Source organism: Alnus glutinosa, chromosome 4 (assembly GCF_958979055.1).
Source record: "Alnus glutinosa chromosome 4, dhAlnGlut1.1, whole genome shotgun sequence".
In the NCBI taxonomy this organism is placed as follows: Eukaryota; Viridiplantae; Streptophyta; class Magnoliopsida; order Fagales; family Betulaceae; genus Alnus; species Alnus glutinosa.
This window is the reverse complement of record NC_084889.1, coordinates 35024769-35038546: the sequence shown is the minus strand read 5'-3', so window position 1 is coordinate 35038546 and position 13778 is coordinate 35024769. Positions and strand designations below refer to the sequence as shown.

Here is a 13778-nt window from a genome sequence, read left to right as displayed (position 1 = left end):
TTCCAAAAGAACAAAATCCCATTGGAGTGAAGTGGGTGTTCAAGACATAGAAGAATGCTAAAGGAGAAATCGAGAGATACAAAGCAAGGTTCGTTGCCAAGGGTTATAGCCAACGACCCGGCATTGATTATGGTGAAGTTTTTGCTCCTATTGCACGGTTGGAAACCATAAGGATGGTAATTTCTCTTGCAGCTTAAAATAAATGGAAGATTTATCAAACGGATGTAAAATCCGCTTTCTTGAATGGAATTCTTGAAGAAGAAATTTATGTTGAACAACCTATGGGCTATGTCATCAAAGGGGATGAGGAGAAAGTCTTGAAATTGAAAAATGCGTTATATGGCTTAAAACAAGCACCAAGGGCATAGAATAGTAGAATTAATAACTACTTTCAAAAGAATGGCTTCACCAAATGTCCTCATGAATATGCTCTTTATGCTAAGGTGTGTGAAAATGGAAATATTTTGCTTGTTTGCTTGTATGTGGATGATTTAGTTTTTACAGGCAACAATCCAAGTATGTTCGAGGATTTCAAGAAAGCAATGACTCAAGAATTCGAAATGACAGATATTGGCCTCATGTCCTATTATTTTGGAATTGAAGTAAAGCAAATGGAGAAAAGAATTTTTATTTCTCAAGGAAGTTTCGCAAGGGAAATGCTAAAAAAGTTCTAGATGAACAATTGCAAACGTGTTAGCACTCCAGTAGAATGTGGGATTAAATTGTCAAAGCATGAAGAAGGCGAAAGGGTGGATCCAACAATCTTCAAGAGTTTAGTTGGAAGTTTGAGATATTTGACATGCATAAGGCCGAATATTCTCTATGGAGTTGGGCTTGTTAGTCGCTATATGGAATTACCTACCACAACTCATTTCAAGGCGGCTAAAAGAATTCTTCGTTATGTCAAAGGTACAATTGATTTTGGTCTACTTTATCCATCCTCTAATGAATTTAAACTTGTGGGTTACAGTGATAGTGATTGGGGTGGAGATGTAGATGATAGAAATAGCACAACTGGATTTGTTTTTTATTTGGGGAGTTCGGCATTTACTTGGAGTTCTAAAAAGCAACCAATTGTGACAATTTCAACATGTGAAGCTGAATATCTTGCCGCTATATCAAGTGTTTGTCATGCAATTTGGTTGAGGAAATTGTTGAAAGAGCTACACATGCCACAAGAAGATGCTACGAAAATTTTTGTTGAGAACAAGTTGGCAATTGCATTGGCGAAAAATCTGGTATTCCATGATCAGTGCAAACACATCAACACAAGGTATCATTTTATTAGAGAGTGCATTGTCAAGAAGGAGGTACAACTCAAGTTTGTGAAGACTCATGATCAAGTTGCGGATATTTTTACAAAGCCTCTAAAAAATGAGATTTTTAGCAAGTTACGAGCATTACTTGGAGTCATTAGAAATTAAGTTTAAAAGGGGATGTTGAATAATAAACTTAATTTTTAGTAACATTTATTTGAATCTTTTCTTATTCTTATAAGTTACTAATTAAGTGACTTGAAGAGGTTGTCTTTTGAGTGTTCAAGAGTTATTTTACATAGGAGTTACATGGGAGTTATTTGAGATGTAAATGAATGGAGTTAATGTGAAGAAGTTAAAATGGTCATTTGTATCCTATAAATATCCATGTAAGCAAGTTATTTTTAATAAAGTTGAATAAAAGTATACAAAGTTCTCTATCAATTTATTGTCTCTCTTCCTTTTCATTCTCTCTTTAGTGTATGTGTGGTTTCCAATTTCCAACAAAGTTGTGTTTTGCAACTTTTGCTGACTTGTTTACTTTTAAGATTGCGTGTAAGTATTGTACTTTATATATATATATATATATATACACTTGCTGAGTTCTTGATGCATGTTTCAAAGTTGCAATTTTATTTTTTTATTTTTAGAGCGAAAAGTTGCGATTTTTAAGTGAAAAATTATGATTTATTAGAGTAATAATATTTAATAAATTATTATATGATTGTCATATAAATTGATGACAGTAAAAATTAGATAGCTCGGGAGGCAAATCAATAAAGTACTTTGGTTGTTCACGTGATTCTGTTTTTAAAATTTGAAGCTTACAAAAAAAATTTGAGAGATAGTTATAAGAGACATTAAGATGACTCCAAATTAAGCAAGAAGCTTATCTTATAACCATATTTTTTAAAATATTTTTTATTATTAAATAAATAATTAAATTCATCATTTTTTATTCTTATTTGTTTTTAAATCTTTCATAACAGTTGGCGACTTAACATAAAGAAAACAAAAACACAACAATAGCATAACGTGTATGCAGGAGATTGAGCTATAATGAAAGTACCTTTGCTTAGACATAATATATTGTGTATCAATATCATGATAAGTTCTAAACTTTTTTGAATCTAACAACCATGATTAATATTTCCACAGTTGCTCCATACTTGGTCCACCACGTAACACATGATTTACTCTAGGTTAAGGGTTGGAGGTTCCAGTACCCAACCCTCCCTTTTTTGAAAAAAAAAAAAAAAAATTCCATGAAATTATGTAAATGGCACCCTCAAGATAACATGTGTTTGAACATGGCCCCCTTTAATTACAAATAGGGGTGTAAACGAGCCGATCCTGAGCGGGTATTGGCTGTTCGGGATCGGCTCGTTTATGTAACAGTGAAGCTCGAGCTCGAGCTCGAGCTCGACACGAGCCTAACTTTGGTGTGCGAGATCGGCTCGCTAAGAAAGAATTGCTGATCGAGCTCGAGCTCGAGCTCGATCATTTTGGTCGATCCCGAGCTCGAGTACTCGGCTCGAGCTCGACTGGAGTGAAAAAAATCCTAACACAAACAAGTAGATCGAGAACCCTAAAATCAAAACCAATCAACCAACAAATCCGACTTAAAAAATAAAATAAAAATCAACCAACAAATCTCATACACAAAATCCAGAAAATCAAAGGACAGGAAAGTAGAAAACAAACCAGATGGAACGGAGCTGAAGCCAGAAGCGTCATTCTCAATCTTGAAAGCTTGGAAAGAAATGATTTTGAAGCAAGTCCATTTTAAGAGTTGTGGACTGTTGTGGCTGAGATTCATAAGTCATACCGAGATTTGGTTAGTTTTTCAGGTGATTTCGTCAAACCATTAAAATTTGAAAGCAAAAAAATCAAGCAAAGGAGGTTGAAGAAGATGCACCTTGAACTTGAAGGAAGGACGAGACAGTGTCAACCACGATAAAAATTTTCCTTGAGGGGTAAATGTGAAGCAGGGGCGGAGGGAGGGGGGGTCGAGAGGGGTCAAGCACCCCCCCCCCCCCCCCCCCCTCACCTTCCAAAAGTTTCCTTATCCCTTGTAAAAAATTCCAGATTATGTGCTATCCTTAGCCACTATCACAGGTATTTTCCTGAAGCTTGCTGGTGGAGCTTTGGGAATGAAACAGAAGGATGGAAGCTTGGAACTGAAGTGGTGAAGTTGTGGAAGCCTGGAGAAGAGGGAGATAAGGCTTAGAGGATAGGGGTACGTGGCAGCAAACATGTGGAGCCTTGGAGATAATGTGAGCCAGCTGGGTTCAACTCCTTTAGTGCTAAACGACTGCGTTTGGGAGCAATGTTTTAGTGCGTTTTTGTGAAATTGTCAGGTCTGAAGCAACAACTTGCAAAGTTGCAACTTTTAAACTGTCAAGTATATCATGGCCATCAAATAATTGCGACTCTTCTTTTAGTAGTCTTTTTTTGCCATCAAATTTGTCTTCTTCTAGCCATTTAATAATTATTCTATAAATTTTTTAGTTATTTTTTTGAGAGCCGGAGAGTTTGTATTCAAAAAAGAGCAATTTTTTTTGTTTTTTTACAATTTTTCTTTCTTGAAAATTTTTAGATATTTAATCAAACTTTTTCATTAATTAAGCTTTTATATTTAGATTACTCTTTTAAATTTCTTGTTTAAGAATATATATAGTTTTTATTCTTTTTTTTTTTTAAGTTTTTATTATAAATTTTTATTGTATGAAATATATAATTGTAGTTACCTGAGATTATGAAAAACAACAATAATTCTATTTAATATTTTAAATTACTAATTTATTATATTTTTTAAGTATTTTTAATCTATTTTTTAATCTTGACCCTCTTAAATCAAAATTCTGACTCCGTCACCGATGTGAAGAGTTAATAGAGAGAAGATACGATATTTGTTGAGGATAAATTTGGAATAAAAGTGGCTGATATTTTTTGGAAGAAAATGTTTACATTAGGCGAATAGGCGTCATTATTGCAAGTGATAGGCGCACTGCTCAAAACATTTCCTGACACGCGGACAATTGTGTCAAAGCCAAAACACCTTGTTTGACTTAACAAAGGACAAAGCTTTTTACCATTTAGGAAAAAAAAAATGGGAGAAATGCATTTTCCTTTAAATCAAGAGTTCGGATGTGAATTGTTTTCTTGTTTTTATATATATTGGTTGAAAGATGGGTCTTGAGTCAGACAAGTCAAAAATGAGATATGATGTTATAGTGTATACGGTCATATTAATATAAAGAGGAGTATTATATATATGAAGGGGAGTGTTTGAAGGAGTGGTATGTGCATGGTCTCTAACTGAGTGGTTTTTTCGATCATTTACCTAATATAAAACTCCCTTTACACAAGACAATGAGAAATGTAGTACTAGACACCTCTTTTTTTTTCTTTTTCTTTTTTTTATTTTTTATTTTTAAAAAAGTCTTAACTGACTAAAACTTAGGATAAGCATAAGAAATTATGGGTAGGTGGGACTTGTCTAAATGACTAAGAGTATTTTCAAAGTTTTATGTAAATTTTTATATAAAATAGCTAACTAAATCTCAATTTAAAATAGCTAATTAAATTTCACTTTATCTAGTTTAACTAATAACTTTTAAAGGCACCATAGATCCGATTATCTATTTTTAACTTTATTCTTTTTTTTATTCTTTTTTTTTTTTTTTTTTTTTATAATGATTATACTTTTTTTTAAAGTCGTTTGATAATACTAATTAGATCATATCTAACTATTAATGATTATATAGCACAATGTTAAATCATATGATCTAAATTATAAAGATAATTCATAACTTGTGAATTGTGATTATAATTAATATGTAAGTAATTCTAATCCTAATAATTTAATTTGGGATTGTATGAATTACATTATTATTATATATGAATAATATGATTAAGTTTCATAAGTGTCATTATATCATATGAATAATGTGAATTCATACTTACTGTAACTTACGTATGTAATCTATATACATAGTCATTGCATCTCAATATTGCTAATAATTATTAAATACTTAAAATCATAAATTATACTTATTAAGTGTATGAGTGTATCGAACTAAGTATCTAAATACTAAATCATTATATTAGTATGAATTTGTATACTATAGTCTATATCATATATGACACTATATATGTAGCTATAATTATATATGTTACTAATATGTATATATATTTATGATTATGAATTATGAATCATATCATATCATATCACTTGATTTATGAGATTATCAATGAATCTATAACAAGTAATTAAGTATGATCATTATAAATTTACGAGTCATAAATCATAATTATCAAATTTATCATAATTCATAACTACCTACTAATAATACTAATATTATATGATCATATGATCTAAGTATTATCATATGATAGTATATTTAACATGTTAACATGATCTAACAATCCGTATGTAATGATTATTAAATATTTAACGACAATACTCATAACATATAGTAAAATGATTGCATATTTTATATTTACATGTCATATGGTAGTATGGTACAATGTTATATTATTATATAGTCTTATAAATTATAATTCTATTATATTACATGAATAATTTGATTAAATATCTGGATTGTCATTATATTATATGACTAACAATTAATTATTGACATTATTCACTTTTACTATTTTATATACATATGACCAATTAATATATATTGACTAATAACTATTGTTATTTATTACTTAATTTATGCTTACATAATACACACAATATATTATTCATTAATATATATATATATATATATATATATATATATATATATATATATACGAGTCGAGCCTTAATAAACGAGTCGATCCTTATACGAGCGAGTTCACGAGCTTTAGTCGAGTCGAGCCGAGTTTATACGAGTTTGTATCGTTTAATAATCGAGTTTGATTTTCGTGTTCACGAGTAGCTCATTTAATAATCGATTCGAGCACGAGTCGAGTTTATTCGAGCCGATCTCGAGTAAGCTCACGAGTAGCTCAGCTCGTTTACACCCCTAATTACAAATCTTGTTATTGAACCTCAGTCTTTCACATTAACAATTTCAATATTAACTAACCATTTTCCCAATGAATTTGGAGCATTAGCAAAAATATTACTTATAATATCTAACCCTCCTATTCATGCTTTTTTTTTTTTTTTTATATGTCCACACAAGAGGGGGAAGGGAGATTCGAACTAGTGACATCTGCTTCATGAGGCGTAGTTCCCAGCCGATTGAGCTACCCCTTGGGGACACCTATTTATGCTTTTTGATTTAAATTAAAAAGTCAAATTACCGTAGTACAGGTATCATTCACACAACTTTAACTGGAAAAAATTATGGTATTTGCCATTTCTAAGTTCTTATACTTGGGCTTTGATAAATGGTAATGATTGACACTATTATAAGTCTAAGATTCAATGGTTACTAGCCCATATAAATTTCTGATCCTCTTTCTTGAGGCATGGCGGATTAGTTTAGAGTACACAACTACCTTTTTCAAAATGTCATAGGGCCTAGATTCTTAGAGCCTGTTTAGCAACCTGTTTTGGAAACAATTTTCTGTTTTCAAAACAATAAAACATGTTTCGGCACTGTAGACTGCATTTGCTTAGTTGTTTTTTTTAAAAAAAAAACTGAGAAAACAAAAACATGAAAGAAACACAAAAAATGGAAACAGGTTTCCAAAAACTATTCTTAAGAAACAAGAAAAGGCGCCTTTGTTTTTAAGTGCACAATAACGAAGAAAGTATGGTTGATCTGCGGTTCGATTCATGGGAATACTCAAAAACATTTCCTGTATCTCAACCTCCACAGGAACCTCATCTCTCTTTCTTCTTCACACCACGCCTCACTTCGTCTTCCTCCTCTCTCTCTCTCTCTCTCTGGCGACAGGAATTGGAACAAATCCTTGAGTTTTCGGCAGGGAGAGAGATGAGCTCGTTGATCTATATTTGTTCTCTGGTATTTGCTGCAGTACCTTTGGGTACCACAAAAGAGCAACTAAGCTCGAGGGAGTGCGAGGATCTGGGTTTTACGAGGCTTGCTCTTTGCTTTGATTGCAATACTTTTGCTGAGTATATCAAGGACCCAGGTATTCTTTATTAATCCTTTGGGTACCACACAATTCAAAAACTGAATTTTGTTCCCAGATTATTGGTGGGTCTTGAATACCCTGGTGTTTAACTGTTTTGTTTGATCTTAGAATTACAAATTTCGGGTGCAAATGATTTGAGTTGATTGATGGATTTATATATTATGTGTTTGTGTCATTCGTTTTCCAAGCAGTACGGTGTGAATCCTCCTTCATTCCTTCACACGGCCGACACCTCGCCATCACCATCACCATGCATGTGATTCTTAATTAAGAGGAGGAGATCGAAAGCCCTACGTCTCTAGCTCGATCTATACCTACTCCCAGCTTACCTTTTTCTGTCCCAACTGAGATTTTACGAGGTTGTCTTTTGTAATCAACTTGGAATGGACAATTGAAAAGGTATATATATATATATATATATATACTCTCACTACTAATTTGTGAGACCCCTACGTGTTTCACATGTTTGCCGTTGATAAAAAGATAGAATACATTGTAATTTCAAGATATAATTTTTGGTCATTTTTGTTTGCATAGTAATTTTTACCTCTAATAGCTTAAAAAGTGTTACTTTTTTAAAAAGGTGGCATATAAAAAAAAAATTAAAAATTAGTTTTTTTTTTTTTTTATCACTTTTAAACCTACGCTTATTTTTTTAATAAATCAAAAAATAATTTTTTGTTCAAAACTTTTCTACAACATAAAGTACAAAAATATGATTTCAATTTTTATTTATATTATGTCACAATTTTAATATATAGTATTTTTCACGCCTTTCAATTTAACAAACGGTCTGAATTGATTTAATTTCACAATCTACAATTTATTTGAAATTATAAACAAAGTGTTTTTATTCTTTTTCGTCTCATAGTGACGGGGGTTATTCTTTTGTGGGCGAGTTTATGGATCTTCTTTCAGAATTTAAGGTAGCTTGCAATTGCCAGTTACCGTACATTCTCCTCTTTTTTTTTTTTGTGGGCGAGTTTATGGATCTTTTTTCAGAATTTATGGATCTTTTTGTTTTCTTTTTTTTTTTTTTAAAAAAATAATAAATCTTCTCTGTAATGCACTTATATTATAATTAGATAAATTTTTCGTTCTATTAAATTACACCAAAAAAAAAAAAAAAAAAACGCTTTCTAATTAAAGTATTTAATTAGAAATTAAAAAAATATATTTTTTATTTAACTTGAAAAAAAATTCATCCCAAAAAAAAAAAAAAAAGATAAAAGTTTTCGTTCCAATTAAATAAAAAGATTTTTTTTTTTTTTTTAATTTAGTTTGTTAAAATTGATTATTTTCATTTTGTTGATGTAACACTACTAATCAGTTTATATTTTTTTATTATTTATTTTTTTTACAAAAAGACAAAATATGATATAAGTGTGATGTATAACATTACTCTTAAAATTGGTATTTATGCATTCAAATTTTTTTTTTTTGTGTATTTTTAATAAAATTAATCAGGTATATGGCAATGTTTGATAATATATTTTGGGAGTATTTTCTGGTTTTGATCTGAAAAAGTATCCTGATGTGATATAAATATGAAAATTATTTGGGAAAACTTCACCTACCTATGTTTTATGAGAAATGGTAGACATCCCAACACTTTTTTCCAGAATTTGGTTCTAACTTGATGTGTTACAATCCTATGAGATTGTGACACACTTCCCAAAATTATAGATATCATGAGATTGTGACACATCAGGTTGGAACCAAATTCTAGAAAAAAAGTGTTTGAATGTCTAGCATTCCTCATGTTTTATAGCTTTTACAATTACACCTTCAAAGTTTAAAAACTCTTAATGTCGGAAGTCTTGGTTTATATATATATATATATATATATATATATATATATATATTGACAAACATAAGAAAATCCCCAAAATTCCAAATTATCACAGCTAACCAAATTCACAATTAATCTTTCCTTATCCCAAGGGTAGCTTAATCGGTTGTAGACCACGCCTCATGAAGCGGAGGTTATTAGTTCGAACCTCTCTCCCTCCTTTATGTGGACATGTAAAAAATAATAATAATAATAATTTTTACTTACCTTTTACTTAACACAACCAACAAATTTCAATTCCTATCCCAAACCCAAGCCCCAGAGGCCCCGAAATTTCTCATCCCTCTCAAAAAGGTTAGCAGTTAGCTTCTATTTCGGCTTCCATGGTTGCTAGGTGAGGATCACTCTCTTTGTCGTTTTTTTTTTTTTTTTGTTTTTTGTTTTGTTTTTCCCTGTTGGGCTTAATTTGGATTTGCGAGAAATCTTTGTGTTATGCGTTGGTGGTCTTGTTTATACAATGTTTGCATAGAACCCATTAATTTCTTTGCATATTTGGGAACGGACCAGACTAGCTTAAAAGGAAAACTAAGAGACTTGCTGAGCTACAAGATCGGGCAAGACCAGAACATTCTGATCTCATTAAACAGCTGCAAGGTGAGATTGATGAGATCCTTGCACGGGAGGATGTTCGATGGAAGCAAAGGGCAAAGCAAAATTGGTACCGCCTTGGTGACCGAAATACAAAGTACTTTCACTCGTGGGCGAAACACCGCAAAAAGGTAAACTCTATTACTAGTATTATGGTTGGGGAAGGTAGAACTTGGAGGAAAAAAAACGAGATTAGCAAGGCTTTTTTGAAATACTATGAGGAGCTGTTTACTACCCAAATCCCTTCGGGTGTGGAGGGTTGTTTTTTGCATGTGAAGAGGAGTGTCACGGACAAGATGAACCATACTCTTCTTCTATCGTTTACTAGTGTGGATGTCTCGGCAACCCTTCAAAGTATGCACCCCATTAAGTCCCCAAGTCCAGATGGCATTTATGCGGGTTTCTACCAGCAAGTTTGGGGCACTAGCTGAGTGTTGGGTGGTCCCTCTTACATGGGGGACCAACCCAAACCAACGAAACAGGGGCTGTCACCCCTGTTTCTGCTGGCAGCAAGCAAGTCATGCACAATGCATGACTTGCAACCAAAGAAGAAGAAAAAAAAAATAGAAAGAAAAGAAAGGCTGGCTGGTTTTACAGCCGTGTGTGGGAGAAAAAAAGAAACAGAGATTTTGGGAGGGAGAGAGCTTCGTCCAAAACAGTGAGGGAGAGGAGAAAACATAGAGCTTCTAACATAGCTATTTCCATAAGAGATTAGAGGGTCATCTACGGTCCGATCTTGATGAAATTTTAGTATGTTGTTCCTGACGACGAGAGCTACGCATTGACTGGTGTTGATCGTTGCACTTCCGCTCCAGTTGCTCAGTTGTTCATCCCCACTTGGTGAGACCTTTCTTTGTTTTTGTTGGAATCCACTTTTGAAGTGACGAATTTATGTTTTAATCCAAGAATGTGCGTATTCTTGATGTAATGATAACCTCTAGATATTGTTATAGAGAAGACAATTTGTAAACCCATTATTGTTGATAGTGGAAGTTTTAACTGGACTAGGTCCCGTGGTTTTTCTCTTCACACCGGAGGGTTTTCCACGTAAAAATTTTGGTGTCTTGCTTATGGTGGTTGCTAGATTTATTTTTCTGCATTGTTTTTGGATGAGTTGATATTTTGGTGCTAGCTAGATTGACTATTTAATTTGCACAAAGAGGGGTAGATAATTTCCACTGCATATTTTGTTATTGGCCTTCACCTCCAACAAAGTGGTATCAGAGGTTTGGTTGTGAAATTGCTGTGTAAATTAAATGGATGAGTCATCTAATAGCATGGTTAAACTCACAGCTTCCAATTATGCAATTTGGAAGACTAGGATGGAAGATATTTTGTACTATAAAGAATTGTTTGAGCCTATTGAGTTGAATGGGATTAAACCGGATGCCAAAACCGATGATGAATGGAAAAAAATTAAATAGGAAAGCCGTCAGACATATTTGGCAATGGGTTGATCAAAGTGTCTTCTATCATGTAGCTAAAGAAGTTGATGCTTACTTACTTTGGTTGAAGTTAAAGAGTCTTTATGAGCGAAGGACTGCTCAGAACAAAGATGGGCAAAGTGTTACGGAGCATTTAAGTAATTTTCAGGGATTATTGAATGAGTTGTCTACCATGAAACTTGTGCTAAATGATGAGGTGCAAGCATTACATATGTTGAGTTCTTTGCCGGATAGTTGGGAAACCTTGGTAGTGTCACTCAGCAATTCAGCTCCTAACGGTGTAATGACTATGGTTATAGTAAAAGACAGCATGCTCAATGAAGAGGCAAGAAGAAAAGAGCAGGATATTTCTTCTCATACAAAGGCACTTGTTACAGAAAAGCGGCAGAGAAGTAAAAGCAAAAAACCTCGTGGTGATGACAGTCATGACAAGTCAAGGGGAAAGTCCAAGACAAGAAAAGAAATAAAATGCTATCACTGTGGCAAGCCTGGGCATATGAAGAGAGAGTGCAGAAAATTTCAAAGGGAACAGTTGAAAGAAAAAAGTGAAGAACCGAAAGAAGAAAAAGACACTGCAGCAGTTGCATCTGATGGTGATGATTTAGTTGTTTGTGAAGATGCTTATATTAATCTCGTATGTCATGAGTCTATGTGGGTAGTTGATACGACAGCTTCCTTTCATATTACGCCACATAGAGATTTCTTCTCTTCCTACACTAGTGGCAAATTTGATTGGGTCAAGATGAGAACTGAAGCAAAATGTGAAATTATGGGCATGAGAGATATACAGTTAGAAACTAGCATTGGGTGCAAATTGCTTCTCAAAGATGTCAGATATGTTCTTGAAATGTGCTTTAGCTTGATTTCCATTGGGAAGCTTGATGATGAAGGCTACCATAATTACCTTGGAGATGAACAATGGAAACTTTGCAAGGGTTCTCTTATTTTAGCCAGGGGAAAGAAGATTAACACTCTTTACAAGACTGAAACAAGATTAGTCAAGGGAGATGTAAATGTTGTTGAGAATGAAACTTCCACTGAACTATGGCACAAGAGGCTTGGTCACATGAGTGAGAAGGGACTTCAAGTTCTTGCCAAGAAGCAACTCCTACCTAATATCAAAGGTACATCACTAATGCCATGTACTCATTGTCTTGTTGGAAAACAAAGAAGAGTTTCATTTCATAAATCCCCACAATCAAGAAAGACTAATATTCTTGATTTAGGTCACACTGATGTCTGCACTATGAACACTAAACTCTTGGTGGTGCACTTTATAATGTGACATTTATTGATGATCACTCTAGAAAAGTGTGAGTTTTTGCTTTGAAAACTAAAGATCATGTGCTAGATGTGTTCAAAGCCTTTCACATGAAGGTTGAAAGAGAAACTGGGAGGCAGTTGAAATGTGTTCGAGCAGATAATGGTGGTGAATACAGAGGTCCGTTTGAAGAGTACTGCAGAAGCCATGGCATTAGGCTTGAGAAAACTGTGCCCAAGACTCCGCAGCATAATGGCGTAGCAGAGAGAATAAACAGAACTATTTGTGAAAGAATCTGGTGTATGCTCTCTCATGCAAAATTGCCTAAATCCTTTTGGGGTGAGGCAATGAAAACTGCAGTTGACTTGATCAATCTTTCTCCGTCAGTTCCTTTGAATTGTGACTTTCCTTAAAGGGTGTGGACAAGGAAAGATGTTTCTTTTGAGCACTTGAGAGTGTTTGGTTGCAGGGCATTTGTTCATGTTCCTAGAGATGAGAGGTCCAAGCTTGATAGCAAGGCTAAACAGTGTATTTTCCTGGGTTATGGACATGAGGATTTGGTTACAGACTTTGGGATCCAGTTTCTAAGAAAATCATACGGAGCAGAGATGTTGTTTTCTTTGAAGATCAAACCATTGAAGACATAGAACAGACTAAAAAGCCAGAGTCTCTCTGTGAAGAATGTATCGATTTGGGTTCAGTTGTTCCTCCATGTGTGACACATGATGAACATAGGAGAGATGTACAAGAAGAACATGTTGACACAATTGGTAGAAATAGTGAGCCCGCAGTTGATAATGTGGAGTCAGAAGAACACCTAGAGCAAGCTTCCTCGGAGCCATCCACTGAGATTCAGTTGAGGAGATCTACCAGAGAGCGCCAACCTTCGAGAAGATATTCAGTTGATGAGTATGTGTTATTTTCTGATGGAGGAGAGCCAGAAAGTTATCAGAAGGCTATGTTACATGACCAGAAAAATGAGTGGCAAAAAGCCATGCAAGAAGACATGAAATCCTTGCATGAGAACCACACATATGATTTGGTGGAATTGCCTAAGGGCAAGAGAGCACTCAAGAATAAATGGGTGTTTAGATGCAAGATTGAACCAAACAGATCACAACCAAGGTACAAGGCAAGGCTGGTTGTGAAGGGGTTTAGTCAAAAGAAGGGTATTGACTTTGAAGAAATTTTTTCACCAGTGGTGAAAATGTCTTCTATCAGAGCTGTTCTAGGTCTGGCTGCCAATATGAATTTGGAGATTGAACAGCTTG

General features: G+C 33.8%; 1 long non-coding RNA gene across 1 annotated transcript; it reads right to left on the bottom strand.

The window, feature by feature from the left end:
• Positions 1-2862: 2862 nt before the first annotated feature.
• LOC133865426 (uncharacterized) lies at positions 2863-3296 on the bottom strand. Its single transcript, XR_009899714.1, has 2 exons — positions 3175-3296; positions 2863-3064 (listed from the first exon to the last, which is right to left on the bottom strand). It is a non-coding gene; the product is annotated as an uncharacterized LOC133865426 (long non-coding RNA).
• Positions 3297-13778: the final 10482 nt, after the last annotated feature.